This window comes from Nicotiana tabacum, chromosome 6, assembly GCF_000715075.1.
Source record: "Nicotiana tabacum cultivar K326 chromosome 6, ASM71507v2, whole genome shotgun sequence".
Taxonomy (NCBI): domain Eukaryota; kingdom Viridiplantae; phylum Streptophyta; class Magnoliopsida; order Solanales; family Solanaceae; genus Nicotiana; species Nicotiana tabacum.
The window spans coordinates 64,374,759-64,382,852 of record NC_134085.1 but is presented as its reverse complement, the minus strand read 5'-3'; positions in this window follow the sequence as shown (position 1 = coordinate 64,382,852).

The following is an 8,094-nucleotide window of genomic DNA, read 5'->3' as shown; positions in this document are numbered from 1 at the left end:
CCATCATTTCAGATAGAGGTGATCAGTTCACATCACGATTTTGGAGGGTCGTTTAGCATGAGTTGGGTACTCGGGTGGAGTTAAGTACAACATTTCACCCTCAGACGGACGGACAGTCCGAGCGCACTATTCAGATTCTTAAGGATATGCTCCGTGCGTGTGTGATTGTGTTTGGAGGGTCTTGGGATCAGTTATTTCCATTGGCGGAGTTTGCTTACAACAACAGCTATTAGTCCAGCATTCAGATGGCATCGTATAAGGCTCTATATAGGAGACAGTATAGATCCCCGGTGGGTTGGTTTGAGCCGGGTGAGGCCAGATTATTGGGCACAAACATAGTTCAGGATGTTTTGGAGAAGGTTAAGGTAATTCAGGATAGACTCCGCACAGCCCAGTCCCGACAGAAGAGTTACGCGGACCGGAAGGTTCGTGATATTTCCTATATGGTTGGAGAGCGGGTTCTGCTTCGGGTTTTGCATATTAAGAGCATTATGAGATTTGGGAAGAAAGGGAAGTTGAGTCCGAGGCTTATTGGCCCTTTTGAGATATTAAGGCATGTTGGGGAGGTTGCTTATGAGCTTGCCTTACCACCCAGCTTGGCAGGAGTTCATCCGGTATTTCACGTTTCGATGCTCCGGAGGTATCACGGTGATCCGTCGCATGTGTTGGATTTCAGTTCAGTCCAGTTGGACAAGGATCTATTCTATGTTGAGGAGCCATTGGAAACATTGGACAGGTAGGTTAGAAAGCTGAGGTCAAAGAACATTGCATCCGTGAAGGTTCAGCGGCGGGGCTAGCCGGTCGAGGAGGCGACCTGGGAGGCCAAGCTGAATATGCGCAGCCGTTACCCTCATCCTTTCACTACTTTAGGTATGTCTCTATGCTCGTTCGAGGATGAATGAATATTTAAGTGTAGGAGGATGTGACGACCCGGACAGTCGTCTTAAGAATTAACGTCTCGATCCCCTATTAACTGCTTTCCCATAGTTTATTTCTACTATTTTGATTTGTCGAGATGTTCGATTTTGAGTTTCGGAGAGTTTTGGGACACTTAGTTTCTAAATGAGAGCTTAAGTGTTGGAGAGTTGACCGTAGCCGGAGCAGTGTGAAGACGGCCTCAGAATGGAAATCTGATGGTTATGTTAGTTCCGTTGGGTGATTTCGGGCTTAGGGGCGTGTTCGGATTGTATTTTGGAGGTCCGTAGCTAATTTAGGCTTGAAATGCCGAAATTTGAATTTTTGAAGTTTCCAATCCGATAGTGAGATTTTGATCCGAGGGTCTTAATGGAATTCCAGAAGTTGGAGTAGCTCCGTAGTGTTGAATGTGACCTGTGTGCAAAATTTCAGGTCATTTGGACGAGGTTTGATAGACTTTCTGATCGAAAGCGTGTTTTTAGAGTTTTTGGAATTCTTAGGCTTGAATCCGATGAAAATAGGTGTTTTGATGTTGTTTTGAGCGTTCCGAAGGTTGGAACAAGTTTGAATGATGTTTTAGGATTGGTTGAGGTCCCGGGGGCCTCGGGTGTATTCCGGATGCTCAACGGACCATTTTTGGACTTGGAAAAATTGCATATGTTGCAGAGAAAACCTTCATCGCATTCGCGAGGGGGCCTCGCGTTCGCGTAGAGCATCTGGGTGAGCAACAGAAATGTGCTTCGCGTTCGTGATGATGTCCCGCGTTCGCGAAGTTAAGGACCCGTTGGTCTTCGCGTTCGCGACATGGTCCTCACGTTCGCGTAGGGTATGCCTGTGTAAGCTACGCGTTCGCGAGTGTACCTTGCGTTCGCAAAAGAGAAATTTGACCAGCAGGACTTTTGTGCATCGCGTTCACGATAGTATCCTCGTATTCGCGAAGAAGGAATTACCTGGGTAGATATAAGATTTCAAAATCGAGGGATTAACCATTTTTATCAAAACTTAAGCTTGGGAGCTCGGATTTGAGCTAGATTTTGAGGGATTTTCAGAGATATCGATTAGGTAACGATTCTAGACTCCATTTTTCTTGTAACCCATTAATCTAAACATGAATTCATCCTTTAATTTCGAAATTTGTACGAAAATTGGGGAAACGTTCTTAGACCAAGAAATTGAGTTTTGATTAGGGATTTGACATCTGATTTGGATAATTTTGGTATGGTTAGACTCGTGAGAGTTTGAGGATTCTGAAACTGTAAATTTTACCCGATTTTGAGACGTTGGCCTGAGGGGCATTTTGGTCATTTTACATAATTTCGCATATTAGCTTAGACTTTAATTGTAGAATCAATTACTTGAAGTGTTATTTATATTATGAAATTGAATTGAATAGATTTGGGCCATTTGGAGTCTAGTAATCGTGGCAAGAGCGTGATTTCGGATTGATTTTTGAGCCAGTTCGAGGTAAGTGGCTTGTCTAACCTTGTGGGGGGGGGGACTTCCCCTTAAGATTGGTATTGGGAAAATTGAAATGCCTTGTACGTGAGGTGACGAGTGCGTACTTGTGCTAATTGTTGCTTTAAACCTGCTGTTATTAGAGAAGCATGTCTAATTGACTTAATTGCTTTATTTGCTTTAACTGTCATATTTGTATTACGTGAAGCATGCTAGGTTAAAATTGTCTGTGTTACCTTGTTATGAAGTTGAGTTTATTTGAGTATTCCTTGTGCCATTGTTGTGTGTTTTACTTTGGGACTACGAGACGACATCCTGGGAGATCCCCTTTACGCATTTACGATTTGAGATGAAGTACTGGATACCGAGAGATCCCCGACACGTATATTGAGGATACAACGAGATCCTCGGATACCAAGAGATCCCTATCATATATTGAGGGTACCGAGAGATCCTCGGGATACAAAAAGATCCCTAGCATACATTGAAGATACCGAGAGATCCTCGGGATACCAAAAGATCCCTGGTATATATTGAGGGTACTAAGAGATCCTCGGGATACTGAGAAATCCCCTGTTATTTCCTTGTGATTTGTTTTGCCTCTGTTTCAATTATTGAATTCCTTATTTTCTTGTATTAAATTCGTATTGTTAGCTTTCAACTGTACTGCTTATCTTATACTGTCATTCCTTATTTTTATTTATTTTACCTCAGTAGGGCCCTGACCTTCATCGTCACTACCCGACCGAGGTTAGGCTTGGCACTTACTGAGTACCACTGTGGTGTACTCATGCCCTTTCTGTGCATATTTTTCATTTGCAGATCTAGGTACTTTCACTCTGTCTTATCATCTTTGAGGCGAGGCACTTCGGTAGAGACTTTGAGGTATATCTATCGCGTCCGCAGACCGAGTAGTCCCTTTCTATCTTTCTGTGATAGTATAGCCCTTCAGTATTCCCCTTTTGTTAGACATTTCTGGAGTTAGAGATTCTTATGTATCTCCTAGCTTGTGATTCATGGGTTTTCGAGTTTTGGGAAAGTGTATTGGTTTTAAGAATTAATATTGTGTATGTCGAGCAGCACTTTTAAACGCTATTTTGTTACTCTATTTCTGTTTTAAATTATTTTATTCCATACTTTGGTTTATCTTCCGCAATTTAGGCTTATCTAGTCGTAGAGACTAGGTGCCGTCACGATGGTTCACGAAGGGCAAACTGGGGTCGTGACAGTAACTCAACCTTCGAAGGTACCAAGACCAGATGAAACTTCAAAGGTTTCTTTCAATTTTGATGTTGTCATTGTTACATCTATTATTATTTAAGTTCTATGTGAGTTATTTATTCTTCATGTTAAAAAGAGTAATAAAAAAGTATTTCTTGGGGCGGGTCTCCAGTTCAGTTTGTTGCCTTTTGGTAGATGAGCCAGCTTCTGTAGTTAACTCGTTCTCCAGCTCTTCTCTGGGTGTAACTTCTTCCATAGTCGAATGACTGCTTTCTTCGTTTTCTAACTCTTTCTTCAGCTCTTTCCTTGTTGCAACATTTTCCAATTTAGTGTTACCGCTTTCTCCAATTTCTTCAGAGGCTACTGGTGCGGGAAACTGAAACAAATCTTCCTTGACAAAGTAGGACATAATGAACAACCGCATATTAGAAGTTCTAGAAAATGTTTTCCTCGGTTGTATCTTGAAGAGTTTATGAGGAAGACACTGTCAAACTTGTTCAAGAGGTAATTGTTGTTTCTGCAAGAGAGAAAAAGATGAATTTAACATATCAAAATAGTGTTCAAAAGTAATATACTCCGAGTTAAAATTGATGTTTGTAGCCTATAAAGTACTTGGAATGCAGAGGAAATTAAGAAATTTCGGTCATTTAAAGGATTTGCATCATCTAGCTCTAGGCAGGGAAATTATTTTAAGCTTTTAAATTTAAGTCAAAAGTATTTAATATGGGAAGTTCAAATAGAATGGCAGGTAAACTTTCTTTTGCCTTCTTCACAATTCCTGGAATCCCCTATCCCACACCCAACTACTTCAAAGTCCAAGGATGTGTGGATGCTAAACTGCACCTGTTAATGGAATAGGCATTGATAGCATTAGAAATAAGATCAAAACAGAATGAACAAAATCTAAATGCAAGAATTGACAAGTAAAAAGTAAAATAAAGCAATTAATGTTCTTGTTTGTTTAGTGCATACTAGAACTAGATTATTACAGTTTAAGAACTTAGAAATGGGTTAGATTTGTGTGCCATCTTAGAATGGAGCATTGCACGGGTTAGGCTTTGGCTTCTCTGGACTGGACCTGGTGTTGGGCCGGTTAGGCTTGGTCCCGGTTATGTTTCGGCCACCACAGTGAAAATGAAAACTCTAAAATGATCTAATATTATTTGTGAAAAAGCCCAGCTGGAACCTATCAAGGTTTTGTATTTTACATGCTCTTCAAAATTAGGCCACCAATAGAACAAGTTGGGACCTGTTTGACAAGAATCAGTACTGCTTTTCAGTTAAGTGGGTTTCTCAAAATGACACCAGGGTAGAACATGTGTAACTAATGGCCTTCCAACTGTGCTTATTTTCAATATACCTAAAGGCATACATTAACGAGGACAGAACAAAAAGAATTAAGAGTACACTTATTTTCACAGTATCATAATTTTAACAATGTTTCTGTTGTTGCCATCCACAACATACCTTTACCGAGATTATTTCACAGATATCTGCGGCGGCCATATCAAAAAATTTCTCTCCTAGTTCGCCTAATAATGTTGCAACCGCTGATCCACCGCCATATGTCATTACAACCTCAAAGCAGGCCCTAATATGTAAGTAATATACGTTATTTGATTTTCATAAAGCCAATGACAGAACATACTATTTTTGTTTGAAGATGTCAAGCAAAGATATTTTATTAAGTTCGGACTGTAAGCCACAATACCTGGGTGTTAGCATCACACGTTGGTTGCAGCTCTCACAACGAATAATTTTTGGCGAATGAGTTCTGTACTGCTGCCTGCAGTGTGAACACAGTAACTCATAGAAATCTTGGTCATTAGTAGGCAATGATAATTTACCTTCCACATAAAAGAGTTGTATTTGTGAAAGAAGGGGATAGAAGTAGATTAATTCAGTTGGGGTTAAAATACTAAAGTACCTTAGACGTATACATATTAGCATGCAGGAAATACATATACCGGAGGTTGTGACTGAATATTAGCAATTGGTACAATATCATTGTCATCTGGCGCCAACACAAGTGACAAAGCAGGCCTCGGAGAATTTTGCTGACTATATCTCATTAATCTTGGTCGGTTGTCTGCGATCCTGTACATGTATAGAGCATTTCATTGCCAACAAAATGTCAGGTACATTTTAAATGACACTAAAAGGTGGTGATAAGCTTTAAAAACGTAGGAAAAAGTAGGAATATGTTGTTTCAATGAGAAATTATTACGCAACTTACAGCAGTAGCACGAGAAATTAACAGAAAGTACCAAAAAATATTGCATCTTTCAACTGACCATAACTATAATACAGATAACATAATTTCCACCCGACCACAACTCCAACATATAGTACATATATGTGTTATGTTGACATATAGCGTAGCCATTTTCTGAGGATACAGATAAGAAACTCTGGTTATTAGCTCAAGTGACAGCGGCAGTTCCTGTTGGAAGAATAAGTTAATTATGCAGAAATTTAGTCACTGTTGAACGACAATATTACCTTATTTGTCTGATTGTAGATCAACTATCGCAACAACCAACGTGGCGCAGTACTATTTCATAGATAATCAAAGGAATAGCAGTATATATTGGAAACGCATAGAAGTGTTGGTTGCTCTTAGCAATTTTACATATAGCGTACCAAAATAGTCATTGAATCTAAGGACAACGTCACACATCCCCAAGAACTATTCGGTAAATTATTTTGGCGAGAAAGTTTGCATATAAGCTGTAAGATTTTAAACTCATAAAGTTATATTGTACAATGAGATGCAATGTAGTTCAAAACCAATTAAATGAAGATACATAGATACCAAATTGTTATAAACTTGTAATTAACTGATAGAGAAATTTTGAACTTAAAGCCTGCTAAGTATGTCCCTTTTTTTGGTAAGCAGGGAAACATGGTGGTACGACGGCAAATTACATATGCTAGTCCATCTAGTTTTACCTACACATGTTTAGTTTGCATGAAATAAATAGCGAAGTATAAAATTCAATTACATAAATATTTGTTCCATACCAGTTTTGAAGCCTTCCAACCTGAGGATATGGTGGATTTATCAGTATGACTGAGTTGTACCTTGTCGACAATGATAATCATATATGACACATTATATTAGTAAAGAATTCAGAACAGATCTCTTGCAATAGGAAAAAAAAGGGTAATGTTTTCCATACCACCATAGGTGGTTCGAGTAATTCGCTTTGCTACAATTATTGGATATTCAGCAACCTGTGCAACTAGGATGCTTCCATCAACGTCGGCGAAGTCTTCCCACAGCTAAGGATAAAAGGGTTCATACTACAGTAAAAGGAATGGACAATAAATGACACTATCCAAAACAAAATACAATTGTAATAATGTCAATAAGAGTAACAAAGAAAAGGATGTAAATATAAATATAACAGAGACAATTTGGTAAAACCGTAATTCACACAATGCTATAAGAATTAAGTGACACATTGGAGAAGGAGATAGAAAGTTGGCAGAAAAGTTTTTTAAATGGTGCATCCTGCGTGTCTAAGCAAACAAATGCACCATGACTCATATAGGTTTTTTCAGTTTGGAACTAATGACTACTGGAGTATGTAGTTTATCACTGCATTTTCTAAAAGCTACGTACTGAATACATAGTAAAAATTTATATTTTAGGGCACAAAAAACAGAACAAATAAATTACCAAGTAGATTGCCAGGTATAAAGATTGAGAAGAGAATTGTTTTGCCTATATATATAGGAACTTAAGAAGTTGTCTAATATTTTTTGAGGAAGTAAGAGATCATTTGGTGAAATGAGACACGTCTATCTAATATATTAGAGGTACCTTCACATTTGAAAATAATAAATCTTTTTGAACAGATGATCTTCTGAAATGAGTAATAAACCTTCTTAACTGATATTATATGGGAATCATGCTTAGCTACAGAAATGACATGGAGTAGAAAATGGGGAGTCTCGATCTCCCATTGACTAATGAAGTCTTCTTGAGTAAGATGTTTCAAATGATAACAGTCAATATTTACATTAAAAGAGGCAGTATTAGACACATTTCAAACTTCTTCGCATTTCTTTTCTCATGAGCAATGCTGGATTTTATCAAGGGCAAGGTACAAAATAAAAATTTGTACTAAAGCATGGCGATCACTGAAATATTGTAGCTCAAAATGTCAACCAAGTTACTTTTGAGACGTCACATTAATGAGCAAAAAGCGTCTTTTGTTATACTTCAATTATTTCTTGATTGATTGAAATATTGAAATTATACAGTGCTTATACTGATAAACAGTTTAAGATGCAAGTTGCTCTCTCTGTTACAAGAAAAAGGTTTTTGAAAATGAACCAACTTTGTTGGCTTCAGTACACTATTTTATCATTATGAAGGTCTACGGTAGAGGGATACTTCTCCTCCACCTAAGCGGCTGAGTATTGCGAACGAATATGAACATATAATGCAAGAAACTTTAAGGAAACCTCCGTAATTGAATAGTAAACTTAATT